The sequence below is a fragment of the Chlorocebus sabaeus genome, chromosome 8 (genome assembly GCF_047675955.1).
Source record: "Chlorocebus sabaeus isolate Y175 chromosome 8, mChlSab1.0.hap1, whole genome shotgun sequence".
NCBI classification, from domain to species: Eukaryota; Metazoa; Chordata; class Mammalia; order Primates; family Cercopithecidae; genus Chlorocebus; species Chlorocebus sabaeus.
The window spans coordinates 128,665,927-128,691,714 of record NC_132911.1 but is presented as its reverse complement, the minus strand read 5'-3'; positions in this window follow the sequence as shown (position 1 = coordinate 128,691,714).

Below are 25,788 nucleotides of genomic sequence, written 5' to 3'. Positions count from 1 at the left end.
CTCTGGATCTGGCAAGGTGTCCACTGTGTTTCTGATCTAGTGAGGTGTCCATTGCCACTCCCATTCAGGCTAGAGGCTAGTCATTGTTCCTGCATGGCTAAATGCCCGGGTTCATCCTAATTGAGCTGAACACTAGTCACTGGTTTCCACGGTTCTCTTCCGTGAAGACTTCTAATAGAGCTATAACACTCACCACATGGCCCAAGGTTCCATTCCTTGGAATCCGTAAGTCCAAGAACCCCACGTCAGAGAACAAAAGGCTTGCTGCCATCTTGGGAGCGGCTTTCCGCATCTTGGGAGCAGCAGCCACCATCTTGGGAGCTCTAAGAACAAAGACCCACCCATAACAGTTCAACCCCCACCAATGGGGATTTCTCACCTCTTTGAGGTTCAAATCCCCCCAGTGGGGATTTCTCACCTCTTTTTGAGGTTCAATCCCTGAAATTAGCAGAAGGCTCAACCCCTGAAACCAGGGGTGTCTTGCTGTGCCTGTCTTGGAAGTCTCAACCCCTCAAACGAGGGGTGTCTTGCCTTGCCTGCCCTGGAAGTCTCAACCCTTCAAACCAGGGAGTGTCTTGCCTTGCCTGCCCTGGGAAGTTGACCTGTTTCTTCCCTTTCCCCCTCTGAAGGTCCCTTGCACACTTCCCACTTGTGTTGTCCTCTCTGGCCACTCCCCCAAGGGAGAATTAGGCCCCTCTTAGTGTTGGCATGCCGGTATAAATCCCACAGCAAGATCTGCCCTAAGCCATATGGGGTAGCTATGGAACTGCAGAGAGGACCCACTCACTCCATCCAGCAGTAGGACTTGTAACCATCCACACAATACTGCAAGCAGGGTTGTCTGTGATCATTCACGCACACACACATTCAGCCCTCCAAAATTTGACCACCAAGGAAGTACTTTACTGGCTCCTTTGGCTTTTCCTTCCTTGGTCTGTGCACAGAGTACTCGCCGTGGTATGTGAGGACACTTTACCCCAAGTTGTTGGCCAGTTTCTTTCCGCATTGCTTATTCGTCACACCGGGTGGGTCTCAGACCCTTACCCCTGAGACCACTGCAAGAGGCACTGGGGTGCCCCCTCATGAAAGAGGACTAGAGACGCCCCTGAAGGAGAATGTATCCCCATATAATGGCCACCAAATTTGTTAGAAATAGATAATTGGTGCCTTGAAGAAAAGTCAGCATAGAGACAAAAGATCTCTCAGCAAGGCAATCTTTACTTTCTGCAGAAAGGGTGCTTAGTTGCAGATGGAATGATGGTAAGAGCACCCCTGAACAAAGGAAAAGCATATTTATCCTTTTGCATTTGGGTCGTCCTTACTGTTGTATCCTGCATCTGTTGGCTGGAGCGGGACCTCACAGTCTTAAACTGACACCCGGTTTGCTAATAGCCTAAAACTTTCCTAAATAGGTAAGTGCAGAGAAGAAAAAAGAAGGAGAGGAAGTTGCTTACAAAATGTTTAAGGAAGCAATAACATTTTCAAATAAGGAAGGGGCATAAGCTTGAACTGGAATGTGCCTGTGATCATGTCCAACAGTTACACAGGATAAGGCTTAACAAAGAGTTGTTAGCACAAAGCAAAGAGGCTTGAAGAAAATTAGTCTTTAAAAAAGCTATTATTTCTAACACTTATGATTTATTCTTTAACAAGAAGGGAAACTTTGAAGAGGAAACATTTTACTTTCTACAAAAACACAAATAACTGAATTTGTAATCTCCCCCATCTCTTCTCTCACTTATTCCCAGCCTGGCCATAGAAGGCATTTGAGCATTAATTTGGACCCCATTCTAGAAAAATCTTTCTTTAGCACCACAAGACAGCTGAGGGAGTTTTCCTGAGCCCTTTATCCAGTTGCTCTAGAAATAAATCAGGGACTTGGAGCCCATGTATTTAGACATCTAAATATCTAATATACAACTGTATCCGCACATCTAAATATCTAATACACAACCGCCAGGTGCAGTGGCTTACACCTGTAATCTCAACAACTTGGGAGGATGGCTAGGGCCCCCAAGTTCTGGAGTTCGACACCAGCCTGGAAAATAGCAGGATGCTGTCTCTAAAAACATATATGTATTTTTTTTAAAAAATTAGGAGTGGTGGCATATGTCTGCAGTCGTAGCTACTTGGGGAGATCGCTTGAACCCTGGAATTCAAGGCTGCAGTGAGCTACAATCATGTCACTGCACTGCAGCCTGGGCAACAGACAAGACCCTAGATCTAAAAACAAACAAACAAACAAATAAATAAAATATGCAAGTTTGTCTCCTGTAGAGGAGGATAACAGATGTAAGCAAGTGCTTTGCTTCGTGTGTCAGGCTTCTGAGCCCAAGCCTGTACATAAACATCCGTATGGCCTGAGGCAACCAAAAAGTGCCAAAACAAGTGAAACGGACAGCTCCTGTCTTAACTGATTGACCAACCTTATGACATTCCATTATGACTTGTTCCTGCCCTGTCCCAACTGATCGATCGATCGACCTTGTGACATTCTTCTTCTGGACAATGAGTCTTATGATCTCCCCACCATGCACTTTGTGACCCCCTCCTCGGGTGGCAATAGATAACCACTTTTAAGTGCAACTTTCCATTGCTTACCGCAGTCCGATAAAACTGCCCCATCCCTATTTGCCTTTGCTGACTCTCTTTTCGGACTCGGCCCACCTGCACCCAGGTGATTAAAAAATTTTATTGCTCACACAAAGCCTGTTGGTGGTCTCTTCACACGGACGTGCGTGACATCATGAACTAGCCATTAAGTGCGCTCTGCATGCCATTTAAAAAAGACTGAGCCTGCAGAGTTCTTCCTGGGAGCTCTTAGGAACAGGGGACAGTGGCATTTGCCACAGTTGGAACACAGCACTCAGGCGACCAGGACGCATGGAGGTGCAGGGCAGCAACATAAGGTCTGCAGGAGCTGGCTGGGCTCTTAACAATTTCTCTCTGTGTCCTGCATTTTGCCAAGCTTGCTAGCCGCATGATAGCCAAGCACTTGACTTTTGCCCCTCCGTTTCCCATTGCAAACCCTGTCTTTCTGGTGTGGAGTTTAACCAGACACCAGCATCAGGCTGTTGGTTTCCCTTGCAAAGTGATGGCTTCCGAACCCCTGGAGTTCCAGGAAGCACAATTTTCATGCTCCATCTTGTCGTCTACGGTAGCTACCCTCTAGTTCACAGGATAGCAGGATAAAGGACTTTGGGTCCTTTGGTTACAAGTTGCCACGGGCAAGGGAAGTCATTTTCCTGAACTCAAAATACCAATCTGTGTGCTATTGACTTTTTTTTTTCCTAGATGAAAACAACTACATTAACAACAACAAGATCAATTTAAGTTGTCCATGGTAGGTCTAATGAAAGCTATAATCTGGGGTTTTATGTTTCATGAATGTTTCAAAAATTAAGGTTTAGCACAAAAGGTGGGTTTAGGGGGGCACCAAGAAGAAAGGCAGTCCTCCTCTCCAACAACCTGGGCTCATGATAAAGGGGAAAGCCATTATCCTTAAACCAAACCTCACCCCTTGATAGATAATCTCTTCCCTAAAGAAACGAGCAGGAAGGGATGGGGCTCCCGGGCTTACAAAATTTTATCTCAAAACAATGACAGCAAAACGAAACATGATTTGCCTAGGGTCACGATCTAATTGCCTGAGTAAGCAGGTTCTGAACACACTATTCTTCAAAGCTTTGAACCTGCTTCCCTGTATCTGTTTTGAATTTCCTCTTCTCTAACATGTATTTATATCCTGCCTATTACAAGCTGACAACAACAATCACTAGCATTATCTGTTTCCTTTCAGATCCTGGTGTAATTCACTTACCTTCTTCCCACTTTTTCTTTTCCTTGCCATCTAACCAAACTGTCTCATAAAGATAAAGGGAGGAGAGAGGTAGCATCTTTGGATGTTATTAAGACAGAAACAGACAAACCAAACAGGCTATTTAGTCCTGGGTACCTGGAATAAATTTTTGTTAAGTTCATTCATCAATGTGTTCATTCCATTAAGAATTTACCAGAAGGTGACTATGAATTGAGCCCTATGCCAGGCAGCAGGGATTAAAAGGAGAACAAGTCCCTTTCCCTCAAGAAACTCAGGCTAGTAGAAGACAGAGACAAACACCCTAGGTATTTACAAGAGAGTCAGTGTAAATAAGCTTGACTGTTAACCATGGAAAAGTATGTAACCAGGTTTAGGCTAAAGAAGAGGTAAGGATGATGTCTGCTGATTTGACTGAAGTTGTCTAGATTTTCTCATTACTGACAGTTGTGTCTTAAGGACCTCCTAAAGGCGATGCCAGGCTTTGGGTGGACAGTCATGATGCATACAGGGGTCACCAGAATGCCTTTGCTTTACGGATGTATTTCTTATTGGACTCATTTTCCTAACATTTGGAAGAAGGAGGAAGAGTGAAAAGCACAGTGGAGACAGCAAGTAAGTGCAAAGAGAGAGATGTCTTAGCTTATCAGCTCTTATTTTAGGTTGGTGCAAAAGTAATCATGGTTTTTGCCATTACTTTTAATGGTTAAAACCGCGATTACTTTTGCACCAATCTATTAGAAGGATCCTTTCTCTTATGTTTTCTGTACACACCGCAGTAGAGGTCTTGGAATCTCCTTGGGAGACATTTGAAGAGAGGAGTGGGTTTGGGATGGTGACGCACCACAGCCCAAAAGCTGGGGATCACGGATGGCAAGTTCACGACACCTGTGCTGTCACTCCCCTCGCTAGCCCCCACGGCAGATGCCAGTAACTGATTAGCCTGCCTGATCTCAACCAGCGTTCCTCAGCTGAATCAGAGAACAGGAACAACTAATTTATGCTACATAAGTAGTCCCATTGTAGATGCACAAGAGGGAAGTTAATCCATTACACTCAGCACCTTTGTGTATTAGGGCTTAATTCTCTGAGGAACCCCCCAAAAGCAATCTGACAATCCTTCTCATTGGCGACACTAGGCAGCAACTATCTATCAGCAGGTTTGATGAGCAAGATGAAATTTATTTGCCACCCTGTGACCTGAAGGAAATGGAGGAAAGGCTATAAAAAGAATTTTAAAAATAAGTTTTCTACTAGAGGTGTCTGGAGAGTCACTTTGGGCACAGCTGTCAGGTGGTACAGGAAGATACAAAAGGAAACTGGGAGTCATAATAAATGTTCCTTATAATTCTGCCACATTTCCTAGAGTTTTAGTGACTGTGGTAAGCAGAGTTCTAAGACGGCCCCAAGATTCGTAACCCTTGGCGTATGCACTCCAATTAAGCCCCTCCTCTTAAGGTAGATAGGACTTGAGAGTATGATGGGATTTTGCTCTTTGATTAAGTTATGTTATATGATGAAGGTGAAGGGATTTTGCAGATATAGTTAGAGCCCCTAATCAGAGGACTTTGAGTTAATCAGAAGGGAGATTATCCTAGGTGCACCTGACCTAATCAGGTAAACTCGTCAAATGAGAGTTCAGAGGTCAGAGATGGAAGAAGTCTGAGAGGTTTCCAGCTGCAGACACCCTCTCCTATTGACCTTGAAGAGGCACATTGCCATGTAATGGAGAGGGTCACATAGCAGGAGACTGAGTGGTCTCTAAGCGCTGAAGGCCTCAGCCCTACAGCTACAAAGAACTGAATTTTGCCAACAACTGGTGAGCATGCAAGAGGATTCTGATTTTTTTTAATGCAATAAAAAATGTGTGTCTTGGTACTGAAGAAACGTGTCGGTATTATTACATTTGTGAAGCACCTAGAAATTTTCCAAGCCCTTTCACATATGATTTTAGTTAGGCCTCCTAATGACTAGATAGTTGAGAGGGGAGGTGTGGTGATGACAAAGCTGAGGTACAGAGAAGTTAAATGACTTAAAGCCAGGACCTGAATCCAGGTTTGCACTTTACCCTGCAGTAGGACCAGCATTTGGCGCATACCCAATGCCCCTACAGGGCAAAACTGTGACATTGAATACTCTGCTGAAGGGAGCACCACCGCAGCCATATTTTATTCCAACTGAGCCTGCCACTTCCGCCTGAACCTGACTGGATTAGATGTGCGTACTGGATGCAAGGCAGCCAGTCCACATTCTGAGCAACTCCTCACGATGTGGACCAACGGAAAAAGATGAAAAGGTGAGCTCATCTAATCCCCTCTTTTAGGAATTACGAACCATTAATTCAGAGGTAGAGCAGGAAGGTCCTGCCAGCCACAGGTAATGGCCTGCGTGACACCGTGTGTGGTGAGGGGAGACCAGCTGAAGATGTTTAAGAAAAACTCTTCACACGATGTTTTTCCTCCGCTCTCACCTCCAAAACAACAGCTAGCACAGAAGACTTCTGTGACTCTTAAAATATGTGAAGATTTCTCCCTACCAGTAAGCAAGCAATTAATTCTGCAGCAGACACCAATTCAATTCAATTTGGATGCTATCTAATTCAATTCCATTCTGATGCTATCTACCTAGTGGCAGCTTGCGAAACCACAGATGGAGGGCTCAGTCCCCAAGACCACCCCCAACTTCAGACACCAGTCACAGGTTTGGGCCTCCAGAACTTCTGACTGACTGGCTTTACTTTGGGGTTCCCACAACCCTGTCTTTGGGTTCAGCTAATTTGCTGGAGTGGCTCACAGAACTTAGGGAAATACATTTATGGGTTTACTATAAAAGGGTATTAGAAAGGATACAGATGAAGAGATGCATAGGCAAAGGATGGGGGAAGCGGCACAGAGCTTCCAAGCCCTCTCTGGGGACCGCCCTCCAGGAAACTCCATGTGTTCCACTATCCGGAAGCTCCTGAACCCTACCCTGTTGGGTTTTTCGGGAGGCTTCATTACACAGGAATGATTGGCAAACCTGTGGAAATGTGTTTGGACAAAAAGAGTATGATCTCATACTTGTAGACTGAGTGTGGAAACCCAGCAAGTCCTGTCCAGATTCTTCCTGGCCTCTCTGTGTAGCAGAGTATGGGGCAGGACCCTCTCCTCTCTGAAATGAGGATCTTTTGAGCCACAATCAGATCAGAGTCCTGCTTTGGGCAGGTAAAAGGAAGACAGGGGAAGGTCAGAGATTCTGTTTCCTGAGGCTTGCTTCTGAGGCCTAAAACACCCCAACATTACAACAAAAGACTGTAACAAGGGTTATGGGAGATATGAGCCAGGGACTGTGGACAAAAACACATGTGTGTATAATCATAATATTACAAATGGTTACAGGAAAATGGAGTAATGGAGAAGCACAGATGTTACTCCTATCACACAGTCATAAAACAAATAACTCACTGATATTGTTTGGATCTGTGTCCCCACTCAAATCCCATAGTGAAGTGTAATCCCCAGTGTTGGAGGTGGGGCCTGGTGGGAGGTGATTGGATCATGGAGGTAATTTCTAACATCCCCCTACTGTTGTTTTTGTTTTCACAAGATCTGGTTGTTTAAAAGTGTGTAGCACCTCCCCCACTTCCTCCTCCTCTGGCTATGTGAAGCTCTTACTTCCCCTTTACCTTCCGCTATGATTGTAAGGTTCCTGAGGCCTCCCCAGAAGCCGAGCAGATACCAGCATCATGCTTCCTGTACAGCTCATGGAACTCGAGCCAATTAAACTCTTTTTTTTTTTTTTTTTCTTTTGAGAGAGAGGGTCTCACTCTGTCATCCAGGCTGGAATGCAGTGACACACACAGCTCACTACAACCTCTGCTTCCTGTGCTCAAGCAATCCTCCCACCTCAGCCTCCCAAATAGCTGAGACTACAAGCATGCACCATTATGCCTGGCTAATTTTTGTATTTTTTGTAGAGATGGGGTCTCGCCATATTGCCCAGGCTAGTCTCAAACTTCTGAGCTCAAGCAATTCGTTCACCTCAGCCTCCTACGGTGTTGGGATTATGGTGTGAGCCACCATGCCTGGCCTAAACATATTTTCTTTATAAACTACCAAGTCTCAGGTGTTTCTTTGTAGCAGTGCAAGAATGGACTAATATACTAACACAATCTAAGTTTAAAATCATGGTCACTGTAGTTCTGTGCCTGAATATTAAGAACTGTGTTTTCACCCAGAATTATTCTGAACCTTCTGGGCGCAACACCTGTTAAATGATCTGGTGAAATAAGACGAAAGCCTGAAGGATCATGCTGTCCAAAGTAAACAAGCTAGCAAATACACAGCAAGATTGAGGGTGGGTGACAGGAGGTGGCTATGTGATTTCCTGCTTTCTTAGGGGGCTCAGCCAGAAGCTGACAGTAGATAGCGTAGGAGGGAGTTCAGAGACTCAAGTGAGAAGGCAGGAAAAAGAGGTCTTTAGGAAGGCTGGGTGTGGCACGCAAGATAATTATTAGTCTGCGCTAGGTCCAGAGTGCTAGCTGTGGAATTCTGTAGGGAAATTCAGAAGGGAGCTAAGGAACCTGGAAGGCCACTTTGACTTCACCTAGCTGGGGCTACAGAGAGGCCAAAGGAGGCAGCAGAGGATGAAAAACCTAGAGCCTTGGTCATTCCATGACAGCTCCTCTCTCCCTGGCTAGAAGGCAGGGACTACTCTAAACAAAAAGTTCCTTCCTCGAGGGAGGGCAATCGGGAACAGTGCCTGATAATCTGTTTAATCTTTAACAGAGGCCTAACTGGCAAAACAGCATCACAGTTTACTAGGCTGAGGCCACTTAGTCCAGAAAACTCTTCTATACCAAGAACAGCCAAGAATTGGGAAATATTCCAAATCACAGCAAAGTTGCCAAAATAGATTTCACAGTGCCTAACACTAATGCTCACAGAAACTGGTATTTGAGGCTGCAGCTACCACTATGGTAGCTAGTCTACATCAGGTTTTTTGTGTGCAATTCCTTTCATTTCTTCCTCACATCAACCCTGTGAAGTATTGTTATGTCAGTTTTACAGATGAAGAAACAAAGCTGCTGGAAAAGTAAATGACTTGCCCAAACTCACCTAGCAATTAGGTCACAGAGCAAGGATTTGAACCTGGGTCTCTCTGACTCTGAACCCGAGCCCTCTTATGTATTGGTGGTTGGGTTTGGGGCTCTCTGTCTTAAGACTTGACCACTGGGCAAACAGCAAATCTTATCCATATGACAGTCCTATAGACCTACCCCCTGACCCTATATCTTAAGAAACCTGGATACCCATGTCCTGCTTTCCTTCATCCAAGCCAACATGGGCAAGCTGTGAACATCAGCTTCATTTGTTACTGGCAGTGAATCCATACAGTTCTGCAACAACTTCAATTCTTGGTTCCTCAGAAGAAAGAATTTTACCAAGGGGCATAAGGCAGAGGAAGAGACTGAGACAAGTTTTAGAGCAGGAGTGAAAGTTTATTAAAAAGTTTTAGAGCAGGAAAGAAAGGAAGTAAAGTACATTTGGAAAAGGGCCAACAGGGTGACTTGAGAGATCAACTGTATGGTTTGACCTTCGACTTGGGGTCTTATACATTGGCATATTTTCAGCATTGCATTAGTTCTCCCCCTGATTCTTCTCTTGGAGTGGGCTGTCTGCATCGTCAGTGACCTCCCAGCACTTGGGAGGGGCCGCATGTGCAGTGTGTTTACTAGAGTTGTACACATGCTCACATGAGGCATTCTTCCCTTACCGTTTGCATGTTCCTAGAAGGTCATATATCACTTAAACTCTACCATTTTGCCTCTTACTGTGCACGCTTGAGCCCATTCACTCACCTCCTGACATCTTATCAGGAAGCTTCTGATTCCCATCTTCAGGTGTTTCCTACCTATTGGGTGACTGCCTTTTCCTGGTGTTGGCTGAGACTAGTTATTATTTTAGAGAGACAATTAACAACTGCCTGACCATCATCTGATGGTCACCTGACATTACTGGTGGTGGTGGAGTTGGGGGTCTCTTCTTCCCTGTTCATGTCTGACTAGCTACCTACTATAACATTAACCACCCTCCAAGAGTCCAAGACCCTAATTCAATCAGGAAAATAGATGAAGGTCAGTCTTTTGTAACTGCTTCCTGCTGACAGAGGAGTGGAGGTCATTGTTCTGTGGGTCTCGGCCTCTTGCTAGCTGTCAGGGCAGGGCAGCTCCGTGGGTTGGTGAAAGTGGTATTCAGTCAAGTCTATGGGAGACAGGGGCAGAGTTTTGCCTCTGTCGTGTCCCACTGATGGGCAGTCTAGGAGTCCTCTGTAGAGGAGTGACTCTTAAATACTGAGAAGATGGCAGCCCTCACTGAGGATCATCTGGAGCTTGATGGCCTGAAGTAAGAAGAGACATATCAGGTTATTAGATTTAGAAGAATTTCAAAATGAAAAAGGGCATGAGGACAGCTCGAAAAAATCACAAGGCTGCCAATATGCTCTGGTAGCTGGTGGCTATAGTAATGCTTGCTAATTGGGTGCATAACGTTGCTAGCTGATTCTAATATGGGCCAAGAATTACAATATTGATCCAGATTTTTACATTACCCATCCCTCTTGTTTCTTCTGAACTGCAGTCACTAGTTGGTTCACAAGAATAAGCAAGGTTAGTCTAAATTGCAGACAAAAACTCAGAAACAACTGATAAGACTAGAACCTAATAACAAGTACAACATTGTTCTCGAAACATAATTTTTCTGTCTCCAGCCCTCATTTTTATTAACAACCAATTATGATAGGACTGACTTGCTTGCAAAATAAGCTTTAGTCTTATTATACTTGGCCTGATTATTTACATAAAGCACAACAGGAATAATTATTTGCCATATAGGCTTCTTTTAAAATTGACTTTGATGAAACTTTGCTCCATAAGGAATCTCAGATAAAACTTTTTTTTTTTTTTTTTTTTTTTTGAGATGGAGTCTCACTCTGTTGCATAGGCTGGAGTGCAGTGGCGTGACCTTGGCTCACTGCAAGCTCTGCCTTCCGGGTTCATGCCATTCCTTGCCTCAGCCTCCCAAGTAGCTGGGACTACAGGTGCCCGCCACCGCACCTGGCTAATTTTTGTATTTTTAGTAGAGACGGGATTTCACCTTGTTAGCCAGGATAGTCTTGATCTCCTGACCTCATGATCCGCCCACCTCAGCCTCCCATAGTGCTGGGATTACAATTGTGAGCCACTGCACCCAGCCTCAGATAAAACTTTTTAAAGCCTTAAGCTCAGCTATGGGTTTGTGCCATTAAATACCTATACAAGTTAGGTAAATTCATTTCCTCTTGAGACCCTGAGATAACTTGGAGCTCCTGGGACTGTCAGAAAGTGACATTCTTTATTTACTACAGGTCAGGAACCCTATATAGTTACTGTGTAGACAAGATATGAGGCCGGTCTTCCAAGGGGCTTTTATTGGGTCTATAAGTCAACTTTGATTCCTTAAAGGAAAGCACACCATTCTGGTCCATGCCTAAGTATAATAACCAGTTTCTCCAGTTGTGCCCTGTTGCGAAAGAAAACAGATTCTTTTTGAACTTACGCAAATAACTATATTGCCATAAATTAAGAATACTCACAAACGGTTTCCAAATTCTGGATAAATCAGGTGAGAGAAACAAATATGTTCCAAATTTTGTTTACAAGAGTACTCAATTGTTAAATGCTGTAAATGACTCAAAAGAAAAGTTTTCTTGACTTTGAAAAATAAAGGATTAGCAATGCTTTAAGTAAAAATTTAAAAAGATTACTTCAGTTAATTCCTGTTCTGCTTGATATTTATGAACACATTAACTTTCCAAGAGAGTATTGGAAGTTCTTTTATCTCCATTTTAATGTAATAGCCTCCAAAGTTATCAGAAACCTGCATTCACCAGCACCTGTCAGAATTTTATAGCTGATTATAAAACCATCTTTTAAAGAGGATCAAAACATGGCAACAATTGTCTGTAGATGACAAAATGTCTTAGGGGAGCCATAGTCAAAGACACAGTTAACAAGGAAATTTGTTACCTCAGTGGTAATTAGTTAACATAATTTAACATAAGAATTATATACAATAATTTAACATAAGAATTATTACTGCTAACATATACTAAGTCATATCAGAATTATAGGAGTTTTGAATAATTTTGGAATACATACCAATAACACATTTATACAACTACCCAAAGAAAGCCGGATTTTACCTTTGCATCAGCATACTATTGATGTCAAACCTAGTTCTTAGTAAAACCTTATAGACAAATCTATTCAATCTTAATCAGTTTGACCATAAGGTAAGATTCTAATAAACCTTTTATAACCCTTCACAATTTTCTGTTAAAGAGCAGAACAGTGCTGACAAGGCACGGTGGCTCACGTCTGTAATCCCAGCACTTTGGGAGGCCGAGGCAGGCAGATCACAAGGTCAAGAGATGGAGACCACGGTGAAACCCCATCTCTACTAAAAATACAAAAGATTAGCCAGGTGCAATGGTGGGTGCCTGTAGTCCCAGCTACTTGGGAGGCTGAGGCAGGAGAATGGCATGAACCTGGGAGGTGGAACTTGTAGTGAGCCGAGATTGTGCCACTGCACTCCAGCCTGGGTGACAGAGAGAGACTCTGTATCAAAAAAAAAAAAAAAAAAAAAAAAAAAAGAGCAGAACACTGCTGTAAGGAAATCATGTATTTTTATTTCAATATATAATTTGTGGATAAAGTGAATAATATCACTTTAATTTTAGCAAAGATATTCACACAGAATTTGTTTCTTTTCTACCTGAGGTTCATCGTCTCAACTCAAAGAAATCTAGGACATGAACAAACAGAAGTGAGTTTAAGAGCAAAGGTTTAATAGGTAAGAGAAAAGCTCTCTCTCCTGCAGAGAAAGAGGGGCTCTAGAGTGAGTCTTCCGGTTTCACAGTGAAATGCATGGGGTTTTATAGATGAGCTCGAGGAATTGATTTACATGGGGCACAAGAGATTGGTTAGACCAGGTGTGCCCTTTATATAGTGCAAAGAGGCTGGCCATCCCACCCTAATCTTTCATTATGTAGATGATGTCTCTACCTGGCTGGTGCCATGTTGCCTGTTTTTTTTACTGCGCACATGGAGACAAAGAAAAGGGAAGAGGGAACCTTCATATTGAACATACCTGGCCCCCAGGGAGCCTTTTCCTATTGGTATAGCTGCTGGCATTTACCTGTGCAAGCTTCCACTTGCTTATCTATGTCTACAGCTCAATTTTCCAGACTGCTCTTTGTTAGAAAAGAAATGATTTGGGGGCTGCTTTTCATTAAAAGGGAAACCTTATGGAGGACTCTCTTATCCTCACTAACTGCCTAAGCAATTTTTTTTTAACTCCTATATCACTAGGTTTTGATTTTAAGGCATGGGGGATTAAACTTTTCCCAGTTCTTGGGAAAGATGCATCTGAGGGGCATGTCCTGTGGTATGGAGACATGATTACCCATCTGCGAAGAGAGAATAGAGGAGAAAAAAAGGAAAAAGAAGGCATCCCTTCTTATTTTCCTGTTATCCTGAATCAGGCATTGCCCATTCATCCCTAGGGTTCTGGAATGAACTGGTCTTACTATATACTGTTAACCTCCCATCTCATCACAATTACCCACTTCAGAACAAAGGAGATACCGGAGTGAACAGGCCCCATCCCCATTCATCCTTGGGGTTCTGGAATAAACTGGTCTATGTGCCCCTAACCTGGCCTTCATCTGTGTTCTAATGGTAATCTGATAGACTGGGACCAACCTTCATCTCTGTCCTCTGGGTCTCTTGCACCTGTGGCCTCAGGCTGGCCTATATTCTGGTTTCCATGACCTTATAGTGACTCTTGCTTGGCGTTCTAGCAACAAAATGATTATCTCTTTTCTCAGATACCCATTTCCCATGTTCTTTAAGTAGATGAGAAACTTGTTTTTCAGCTAACTGCTGCAAGGAGGCTGGACTTCCCTCCCTTTGAATATGATCTTGAAGGTCTTGAGGCATATTGAAAAGGGTGTGGAAGTGATTAGAGAAATGGAGGCTACAGGAGGAAGTGGGAGGAAGCGAGAGGAATATTCGTGGAAAGCCTTCATGTGCTCACAAAAACGGCAGCCCTGGGATTCCAGAGGGCAATGTTTATTTGTCCTCTTGACGTAAAGGAAAAACCTCTGGAGGACTTGGGGCTTGGGGGTAAGAACTCATAAATGGCAAGGAAGAATTTCTCCTCCTCCCAAAGCAGTGCTAACTCAAAAATAGCAAGTAGATGGGGTCCTTAAAGGGCCACAGAGTGAGACCCTATACAAGTGGACAAGTTGCTTCAAAAGCCACTGGCAAACTGGGCTCTGGGACATAACAGGAATAAAAAGCATATGGTAAGTCATAAAGAGCCAGCAGAGCCTGGGTTCCAATTAGTGCCTGTCCCAGCAATGAGCTAGCAGCAGAGAAGGAAGTCACATGGCATGCAAAGTGAAAACAGAGAAGAAGCAGACTTACCCTGAGGTGGATGATCCAGTGGGTGTTGTGTAAGGCCATTTCAGAATATACACAGAGAAAACAGGAAAATAGGTGGTGTGGGTTTTTGGGAAAGAGCCGATTTTGGTAGAAAAAGCAGAGAAAACTCCAGACATTGCACGGTGTTAGGCTTTAGCCCCACCACTCTCACAAGCCTCCTGTCCAGGAGGGCCAATAGTGTCTCAGGTCTACTTGGTGTAGACTCCAGGGTCCTTCCCACCCCTGTGAACCACATATCAGGGTGAGGGGAGAGATCAGCCGAGGGGAGCAGAGCCACTGTGGCTGAGAGGAATCATTCTGGGGATTGGTTAGTAAGCAGGACAGCAAGAGGGAGAAGAAAACAGCATATGGGGGTTGAATACTTCCAGTGGCAGAAGGCAAGGCGTAGAGTTGCCTTACCACTAGGGAAATCTATCCAAGGCACACGGCACCAAAGTATGTCAGCAGCAGCGAATCCACAGGGGTCTTCAGAAACCTCCATTCTTGCCTGTCAGAAGAAAGAATTCAACCGTGGGGCACAAGGCACAGCGAGACACCAAGACAAGTTTTAGAGCAGGAATGAATGTTTATAAAAAGCTTCAGAGCAGGAATGAAAGAAAGTAGAGTACACTTAGAAGAGGGCCAGCTGGGTGGCTTGACAGATCAAGTGTGTGGTTTGACCTTTGACTTGGGGTCTTACACGCTGGTATGCTTCCAGGGTTGCGTTACTTCTCCACCCCATTTTTCCTTTGAGGTGGGCTGTCCACATGTGCAGTAGCCTGCCAGCACTTGAGAAGGAAGAATGTGCAATGTGTTTACTGGAGTTTTACACATGCTCGCTTGAGGCATTATTCCCTTACCAGTCGAATGTTCCTAGAAGAAGGTCATATACAAGTTAAACTCTGCCATTTTGCCTCTTAGCACGTATGCTTGAGTCCACTTGCCCAACTCCTGAGATCTTATCGGGAAGCTGCTGATCACCAACTTTGGGTTTTTTTCTATCTATTGGGAAACTGCCTTTCCCTGGCGCTGGCTGCAACCAATTATTATTTTAGAGAGACAGTTAACAACTGCCTGACCATCACCTGATGCTCACCTGACATTCCTATTTGGGGTCGGGAGGGGCTCTCCTTCCCTGCTCATGTCTGACTAGCTACCTACTGTAACACATTGACTATAGTTCCTTCAGATTTTTAATTCTCTACTAATCCTCCCACCCAGTCCAGGTCATAGCGCCTACTCTTTGGTTTTTAACCCCATTTTTTATTCCTACCTCTCTTTCAGAATGTGCCAGCAGATCTCAGTTTCCCCAGCTCATTCTTGGGTAGACACTAACGTGGGTTTGAACATACCTCACTAGCTGCCTTGGGTTGCAACTCCCTGGTCCAGCTCTGTCCCCTAGGCAATAAGCCCTAGTGTCACTCATTGCAGGTACCCCTGCACCTCCTGCACCTCCTCAGTAGAAAGTTCAGTTAATACATGCTACACAGTCTTTTGGTGGCCCAGCCTTTCCTTCCTGCCAACCTCTGACCTTGGGCTGTACCTTCCATTCTGGGTTGAATGGGCATTTCCCGCTGTTGACTAGATTTCTGCTTCCAGCCCATTCTCCCAAGTCCTATTCTCCTGCAGATCTAATTGTAGCCACCACACCCTCTCTGTTGGGTACCTGACCTTGGCTCTTCCGAATTTTCAATTTCAATGGTAACATGAGGAGCTATAAAAGGAAATCTCCTCAGGCCTTCACTCAGAGTCTATTTTTCTCTATTTTTAAAAACTTTTATTTTTTTCTTGGACTATAACATGCCACAGAAAAGTGCATACATCAAAAATAGTGAATCACCACAGGTAATGTACATCCTCTACCTGTACCTCTCAGGTCAGGAAATGGAGCCTTAGTGATACTCTCTAGGTCCCTCTGCCCTCCTTCCGCATCATTATCTTTGTCTTCCTCCCCAAGGTAGCCCCTATTCTGATTTCTAATACCATGGGTCAGTTTTTGCCTGTTTTTGAATTATATACAAATGGAAGCACACAATGTGCATTCTTTTGTTAAAAACATTTTAAATATTTGTCTTGATTGTGGTAAAATATAACATAAAGTTTACCATCTTAATCATTTTTAAGTGTACAATTCAAAGGTATTAAATACATTCATACTGTTTTGCAATCATCACCACCATCCACTTCCATAATTCCTTTCATCTTGTAAAACTGAAACTCTGTACTCATCGAACAACAACTCCCCATTTACCCCATCCCCAGCCCTTTGCAACCATCATTCTATTAATACTTTCTGTCTCTATAATTTTGACTATATAAGTGAAATAATATGTATTTGTCTTTTTGTAAATGGTTTATTTTACTCAGCACAATGTCCTCAAGATTCATTAATGTTGTAGTATATATTGGAATTTCCTTCCTCTTTAAGACTGAACAATATACCATTGTATGTGTATACCACATTTTGCTTATCTATTCATCTGTCAATGGTCAGTTGGGTTGCTTATACATTTTAGTTATTGTGAATAATGCTTCTGTGAACATGGATGTACAAATATCTCTTTGAGATCTTGCTTTCGGTTCTTTTGGGTGTATACCCAGAAGTGGCATTGCTGCATTATATAGTAATTCTATTTTTAATTTTGTGAGAAATAAACTCTCATATGGCTGGGTACATGGCTCACCTGTAATCTCATCACTTTGGGAGGCTGAGGTTGAAGGATCTCTGGAGCCCAGGAGTTTGAGACTAGCCTGGGCAACATAGTGAGACCCCGTCTCTACAAAAATTTTTTAAAAATTAACTGAGCATGTCGGTGTGCACCTATAGTTCTAGCTACGTGGGAGGCTGAAGCAGGAGGATCCCTTGAGCCCAGGAGGTTGAGGCTGTACTCCAGCTTAGGTGACAGAATGACATCCTGTCTAAAAAAAAAAATTCTTATGTTTTTAGCCAAATGATTTTTGACAGGGGTGCCAAAACCATTCAATGGGAAAAGGACAGTCTTTTCAACAAATGATGCTGGAGCCAGGCACAGTGGCTTATGCCTATAACCCCAGCACTTTGAGAGGCTGAAGCAGGAGGATCACTTAAAGCCAGGAGTTTGAGACCAGCCTAGGCAAAGTAAGACCCCATCTCTACAAAAAATAAAAGCAAAACTCAACAAAAAAACAAATGGTGCTGAGAAAACTGGATATCCCTATGCAAAAGAATGAAGCTACACTTTTACCTAACATCATATAAAAAAATGAACTCAAAATAGAGTTAAATGTAAGACCTGAAAGTATGCAAATGCTTAGAAGAAAACATAGGGCAAAACTTCATAACACTGGATTTAGCACTGATTTTTTGGACATAACACCAAAGGTACAGGCAACAAAAGAAAAAATAGACAGATTAGATTTCATGAACATTGAAAAAAAACTGTATATCAAAAGATACTATTGACTGGTCCCAGTGACTCACACCTGTAATCCCAGCACTTTAGGAGGTGGATCACTTGAGGTCAGGAGTTCAAGACCAGCCTGACCAACATGGCCAGGCTGTCTATACTAACAATACAAAATCAGCCAGGTGTGTTTGTGTTTGCCTCTAATCCCGGCTGCTGGAGAGGCTGAGGTGGGAGGATCACTTGAACCTGGGAGGCGGAAGTTACAGTGAGCTGAGATCATGCTGTTGCACCCCAGCCTGGGTGGCAGAGTGAGACCCTGTCTTGAAAACAACAACAATAACAACAACACTATCAACACAGTAAAAAGGCAACCCACAGAAGTGGTGAAGATATTTATAAATCATATATCTGACAAGAGATTGATATCCAGAATATATACAGAACCCCCGCAATTCAACAACTAAAAAAACTCAACCTGATTACAAAATGGGCAAGTGACTTGAATAGACATTTCTCCAAAGAAGATATACTAATGACCAATAAGCACATGGAAAGATGCTCAACATCGCTAATCATTAGAGAAATGCAAATCAAAACCACAATGAGATACCACATCACATCCATTAGGATGGTAAACCAAAAAGTATCTGAGACAGGTCTCAATCAGTTTAGAAGTTTATTTTGCCAAAGTTACGGACATGCCCAGAAGAAAAACAGCACACAACCCCAGAAGCAGTCTGTGGTCTGTGCCTTTCTTCAAAGGTGAATTTGAGGGCTTCCACATTTAAAGGGGAAAAGTGGGCTGCAGAGGAAAGAGGAAGGGTATGGTAATCCACATGTTGCAAGAGAAAAGTGGCAAGTTGGGGAATAGTCAATTATGTATTCATGTCTCATGCTCAGAAAATCGGAACTCTACATAAGATAAGGTGAACACAGAGTAGCTAGCTGTGGAGATGTTTAACCTTTTACCTGTAGCTCTCTGCGTAGGGACAAAAGAAAAGGCAACTTCTTGCATGATTCAACTTTCGGCTTAATTTTTTCCTTTTGGCAGAGGGAATTGGGGCACCAAGTTTTTTTGTTTTGTTTTGTTTTGTTTTGTTTTTTGTTTTTTGTTTTTTTTGAGACGGAGTCGCGCTCTGTCATCCAGGCTGGAGTGCAGTGGCGTGATCTCGGCTCACTGAAATCTCCACCTCCTGGGTTCACGCCATTCTCCCGCCTCACCCTCTCCAGTAGCTGGGACTACAGGCACCTGCCACCATGCCCAGCTAATTTTTTGTTTTTGTATTTTTAGTAGAGACGGGTTTCCACCGAGTTAGCCAGGATGGTCTCAATCTCCTGACCTTGTGATCCGCCTGCCTCGGCCTCCCAAAGTGCTAGGATTACAGGCGTGAGCCACTGTGCCCGGCCCAAGTTTTTGTTTTCCTTTCACAGCTACTATCAAAAAACCAGAAAATCACAAATGTTGACAAGGATATGGAGAAACTGAAACCTTGTGCACTGTTGTTGGGAATGTAAAATAATACAGCTATCAAAAACCCTGTGTATTCTTGTTTCCAGTTTCTTTTACCCAAATTGTGTTCATGAGTATAACTTCATGTAGCTCTAATTAGTTCATTTTCATCACTGTATTGTATCCCACTGTATGAATATGCCTTAATTTATTTACCTATCCTGTAGATTATTTTCATTGTGGGGGATGGATAGATAGATAGATAGATAGATAGATAGATAGATAGATAGATAGATAGACAGACAGACAGATAGATAGATAGATACAGATATACACACAAAATACAAAAATACTATAAGTTGCTAGGCTGAGTGGGCGGAAAGAGCCCAGTGGGCCTGAGCAAAAATCAGGCAAAGGCGCCACTGGCTACAGAGGTTTCTGACCAGAAAAGCAACACCCCAAGGATTCCATAACAATGTTTTACTTACTTCAGACTCAGCTTTATCTAACTACCTTGATGCTTTTAACGGCTTTCTTCTACCTGTCAGCGTGGTCACAGATGTCTTGTAAAAGGCCTCATTAGCTGCTCACATGTCAGTGCCTCTGTTATGCTCTCCAGCTGCTATCTCCCCTACATCTGGTTCAAGCACTCTTGCTGTAGTATAGGAAGAGGAGGAACAATAATGATAGTAATAGTAATAATAGGCTGGGCGTGGTGGCTCACGGCTGTAATCCCAGCAATTTGGGAGGCCAAGGATAGACTGCTGAGGTCAGGAGTTCGAGACTGGTCTGACCAACATGGCGAAACCCCATCTCTACTAAAAATACAAAAATTAGCTGGGCATGGTGGTGTGCGCCTGTGATCCCAGCTACTTGGGAGGCTGAGCAGGAGAATCACTTGAACCCAGGAGGTGGAGGGTGCAGTGAGGTGAGACTGCACAGTTGCACTCCAGCCTGGGCAACAGAGCGAGACTCTGTCTCAAAAAAAAAAAAAAAATAGTAATAATAACAGCAAACACTTAATGAAGTACTTCCTATTTGCTGGGTAGCATGCTTTTTTCATTGGATGAATTTATTTATCTTCCTATTTATGAGTCAGAGGCTATCATCCCCATTTTGTAGAGGAGAACACTGAGAATTGAAAAGGTTACAGAGCTAGCTCAAGGAAATAGAGATAGTAGGTGGCAGTTTCAGGTCAGAAGCCCAGGTCTCTAATGGACTTCTGGTTTTAAAAATATCTGGATTTGTTATTCTCAAATTGTAAAGGTAATATATTACTTGTTCCATGATTTTGGAACAAGTGAAACAAAACAGAGGTGTATAAAGCAAAAACTATCTTTCTCTTGCTCCGTCTTTCATTTCAGTCCCTTGGGGGAACTAGTGTCAACTGGCCTGGAACATGCCTTTCCGTATCTTTCTCCTTGATCATCTATCTAAAAGTATACACACATAGAAACAAGGTTTTTAGTTTGTTGAGTCACTGTGAATGAAATAAAATAATGTCACAGTACTTGTTTGAACAATTAGATATCTATTGTCATATCTATATATCAGTAAATATAGATGTAAATTTCCCTCTCATTTCCTGTCTTTCATGTAAATATTGAAAAGTTGAGATCAAATCAAGCATGGAGTTCTCTTTTCCACCAGTTTTTGCTTTTTCTTTTCATAAATGCGTCTCCTTTACACCTGCGTCACTACCACCACCAGCCTTCCCCACACTCACAGAAAATCCAGGTGAACAATCATGTGATTTCTTCCCTTTTAAAATAAATCATACAGAAATACGTAAAAAATACACACACATGAATAAGTGCTTGGCATTGTCTATTTTACAGAAACATGATGGATTATACACGCTTCTTGACATACGGCTTTTCTCAGGAATACCTCATGGACATTCTTCCAGGTCAACTGATCCGGCTCCTACTGATTCTTTTAAGTAGCTTTGCAATATGGTACCTGATATGGTTTGGATCAGTGTCCCTACCAAATCCCGTGTTGAAATGTAATCCGCAATGCTGGAGGCGGGATGTGGCAGGAGGTGATTGGATCATGGGGGTGGAGTTCTTATGAACAGGTTTACCACCATCCCCCTCTGGTACTGCATAGTGAGGGCATTCTCATGAGATCTGGTTGTTTATTTATTTATTTATTTTATTTTTTGAGATGGAGTCTCACTCTGTCACCCAGGCTGGAGTGCAGTGGTACGATCTCGGCTCACTGCAACCTCTGCCTCCCTAGTTCAAGTGATTCTCCTGCCTCAGCCTCCTGAGTAGTTGGAAACGCAGACACGCGCCTCCATGCCTGGCTAATTTTTATATTTTTAGTAGAGATGAGGTTTCGCTGTGTTGCCCTAACTGATCTTGAACTCCTGAGCTCAAGCGATTCTCCCACCTTGGCCTCCCAAAGTGCCACGATTACAGTCCTGAGCCTTCGTGCCAGCCTGAGATCTGGTTGTTTAAAAGTGTGTGGCTCCTCCCTACTCTCTGTCTTCCTCCTGCTCCTGCCATGTGAGACGCAGGCTCCCTTTAGTGCCTTCCACCACATTTGGAAGCGTCCTAAGGCCTCCCCAGAAGCAGAAGCTGCTGTGCTTCCTGTACCGCCTGCAGAACTTTAAGCCAATTAAACCTCTTTTCTTTATAAATTACCCAGTTTCAGCTATTTCTTTCTAGCAATGTGAGAATGGACTAATACAGTACCACTATGCTAAAATGTATTCAACCATTCCCATGGTAATGGATCCAGTTGTTTCTACTTTTGTCACTGTAAACCACTACCTGCAATAAACCACTACACTTAATATTCTTGTATACAGGAGCTTGTGTATTTGTGCTTCTCCAGTTTGAAATTAATTTCTTTATAAAAATATCTAAAAAATTCAGTGATCCAAGAAAGATTATGCAATCTGATGTTACTATCAATAGAAAATAAATTATGTGAAAAACTTAATTATAACCCCCTAAGAACCTTCCAGTGCTTTTGCTGAAATGAAGGCAAAAAAATTAAATGGTATGGACTAGATAGGTAATAATTTATGAATTATTCATATTCCTTTATTATTTATCCCAATATCATCAGCTTATCTACAGAATAAACATTTGCAATATTGATTAGACTTGGATATCTTTGACATTTTGCTTACTTTTAGTCACATAAAATATGTAACTTTTCATGTATCTGTTGACTTTTGGTTCCAAAGATGTATTTGTAAAGGCATGAGGAGATAACATTTTATTTAACAGTTTGTTAGTTAACTTACTGTGTAGCTTTAATTCTTTAGGCATATGATAAATGGGCCTTAATTTGTTCTCTCATCCAAGCTCTGCAAATCTTTGGAAGGGACTGACCCACTTTGTGTCCAGTGTATGCTCGCTAATTTGTTCCTTCCTTATTTATTCACAAATTATTTAACACATATTTGCTTAACATATTCTATGAGCCAGGCATTGTTCTAGGTTCATGCATTCAACAAACATTTATTGAGTGTCATTCGAGTGCTGAGGATTAGACTAGCTCATAAGAATATTCTGAGTAATGTGATCGATTGTAAGTGAAAGGAATTCAGTTCAGTGGGAAAGATATAAAAAGAGGGAAATAATTCAAACAATGTGGTTAAGTGTTCACTCAAAGTGCATACAAGATGCAATGACTACACACAGGAGAGAACACCTCAAGCTGGGGAAGCTGGGGCATCTTTACACAGAAGGAGTTAACATGTTGATGGCACTTAATGTGGGAGCTCAGCTGAGTGCTAACACTGGGTCCCAAATAAATACATAACACATATTATATAAATATCCATATCTATATTTATTTATAGTATACTATTTATATAATATAGTTTCTATATTTATAAAAATGATACAATATTTATTATATATACTATATAATATGAAATATAGTTTATATAGTTATAATAATTTAAATATATTATGTATCTATTATGTCATTATAAATATATAAACTATAATTTACTGTGTAATGCATTATATAAATTTTGGACCACAGGAAAAACACATACACATAAGTAAAAAATAAAGCCTAAAATTGAGAATGCTTTTACTCTTAGATTCTTAGCACTCAATTAAAATGTTGATGAGCCCTATGATGGAGAAGGGTAGAAAATTTTGGGGGGCAGTGAAGGAAAGATATGGCAGAAGAAGTTAAGAGCTTGAAGAAAGGGACAATCACTTGTGAGATTCCAGGTCTATTGATTGATTATGGTGGGATTTCAAGCATCTTGGGCGAGAAGAAAAGGTTTTCATGTTGTAGCTGCTTCGAACCCCTTCAGAAGTGGCAGTGTAGACTCTGGAGAGCTCAAGTATGGCAAAGAGGGAGCCTAGATTTTGTCCAAGCTGGCAACGTGCAGATGAGAACAAAACAATGAGTGGGTGAATGTACTTGAGCTGATGATTCTAGCCATAGGGGTGATTCACCCCAAACCAAACCTCAGCAGCAGGTTGGTGTGGCCAACATCAGCACAGTTATCATATCAGCCCTCTGCTTTGTGGGGCGGGGCTTGCCAAGGCCCCATCTGACCACCCAGACTGTTCTGAGATGCTGCCAGCATTTGCCTGGGGGTGTTTTTCTGATTCTGCTACCTCGATCCAGAAAAGCTGTCATTGCCCACAGCACAAAACTCTCTCACACCCCCATGTTCCATGATCTCACCTGTCCAAGATGGCAGCCAAGATCACCAGGAAAACAGCTCCAGGTAATGTTCACACAACAAAGCAGGAAGCAGAGTTTGTTCTGACCAATTCTCGTAATAAGAGATAGCCTGTGCTCAAAAACTACTGTCCCCCACCCAAGTATTCAGAATGAAACAAATTTTGAAAGTCAACAGATTAAACCCCTTTAATCTACCTGTCCAGTAGAGTTCTTCAGCTTTCAGTAATGATAGAAAGTAACTTCAAATGGATCATTAGATTAGACTCCTCATTAGGGGAATCCAAATTGAATCAATGATGAGAACTCAAATAGAAAATCCAGGCTTATAAAGTGAGTTTTCTTGAATTGCAATGAGGAATCCTTCCTCTTCTAGCTTTAATTATTTTCTTTTGTTTGCATTTTAAAATGTGAGTGACCTTGAACAATTTCAAAGCATAACAGGGACACTGTGGGGCTGGGGTGAAGGCCCTAGCCTGAGAATTGCGAGGCCAGGGTCCCGGTTCACACCTGCTGTCAACTCATTTTAGACACTGTCAAGTCACCTTGCCTCCTTGAGACTCAGTTTCCTCTTCTATAAAATGAGAGTGTAGACCCAGCAATTCCCATATTATTGGCGTTTTGATCTTTTTATGGCCATTCTCTCCCACCAAACCAGAAGCACCTCTAGAGTTGAGATGTGGCTTTTTCACTATTACATCCACAGTGACCAAATATGCATGAGTTCAAGTGAATGAAATGGAAGATCTCGCCGGTTCTAAATTCAGAAGTGTCCTCAATATTGCTTTCCCTCATCTTCAGCACATTCAGTAGGCACAAGGCTGGGATGCATTATCCAGATTTTCTCTTTGGGACTGAGGCCTTCATGCCCAGAGATGCTGGGAGTGTCGTGTGGCCCCATCCCTACCCCACAAAGAGAGCTACCTGGCTAAGGTTACCCTCCCTTCCTGGGGCACCATGCATTCAGTGACTGGTCAATGAAAGGGTATAAATGCTTGTCTCCCTTTGCTGCAAGGCAGGGCCATCCCAGCTCCAGAGATCCCTGTGGGATCCACCAACGGCCTTTGTTGCAACTGTAACACAGGCCACTTTCTCCCTCTGTCCAGTCCTGCTTCTTTCCCTTCTGAGGTTGTTCATCTTGAAATTCTCCCCTTCCCCCAGTGAGTTTCCATCTCAAAGTCGGCTTCCCCTGAAACCTAACCTGCGACAGTTGGCGCCAGGAATGACCTTAGGGAAGAGACTGAGAACTCCATCATTGGTGGCAGGTGGAGCAACAGCAGTCCCTGTCATGTGCAAAAATGCAATTGACACCGCCCCCAGTGGTGAACTGGGATAATACACCAGGTGGGAGCAATAGATCAGGCTAAGCATGTGGACAGAATAGTATAGACACAATAGAATTGGATGGCTGTTGTTGGAGAAAACAGATCCTTTTGAACAGGGTGGGGGAGAAAGACCCTCAATGATAAGAGGCTGAAGGTGTTTTATCAGCAATTAAAGGCTAAATGTGAAAGCCAGAGGGCCTCTTGTCAGCATACAAGAAACTCTTGAAGCCAGGAGAGAAGATTGAGCTGAGGATAAGGACAAGAATTAATCATAAAAGTAGTCACATTCTCAAGAAGTTTACATTCCCGAATAGAACAAAACTGCTGCGGCGAAGTTAGGATCTAATGAGAAAAAAAATGGAGCCCTGAGATGCGGTGGGGATATCTATGCCAATGTCTCTAGATAACTCGGAGCCCTCGGGGCCTCCCTGTTCCAGGCTTTCCTCCCCACTGCTCACAAGATGACTCAGAGGCCTCCGCCTTGTAACTCTCTCTCCCCAGGACTTTCCTCCACCTCCCTTCTGGCACTAGATCCGGAGCTACTAGAGTTGTCACAATGTAACTCCGACAGGAAAGTCCTGGATCCAGTAAGGGAGGAATAGCATTATCCACTAAGTGAGCTGGGTGTGGAACAC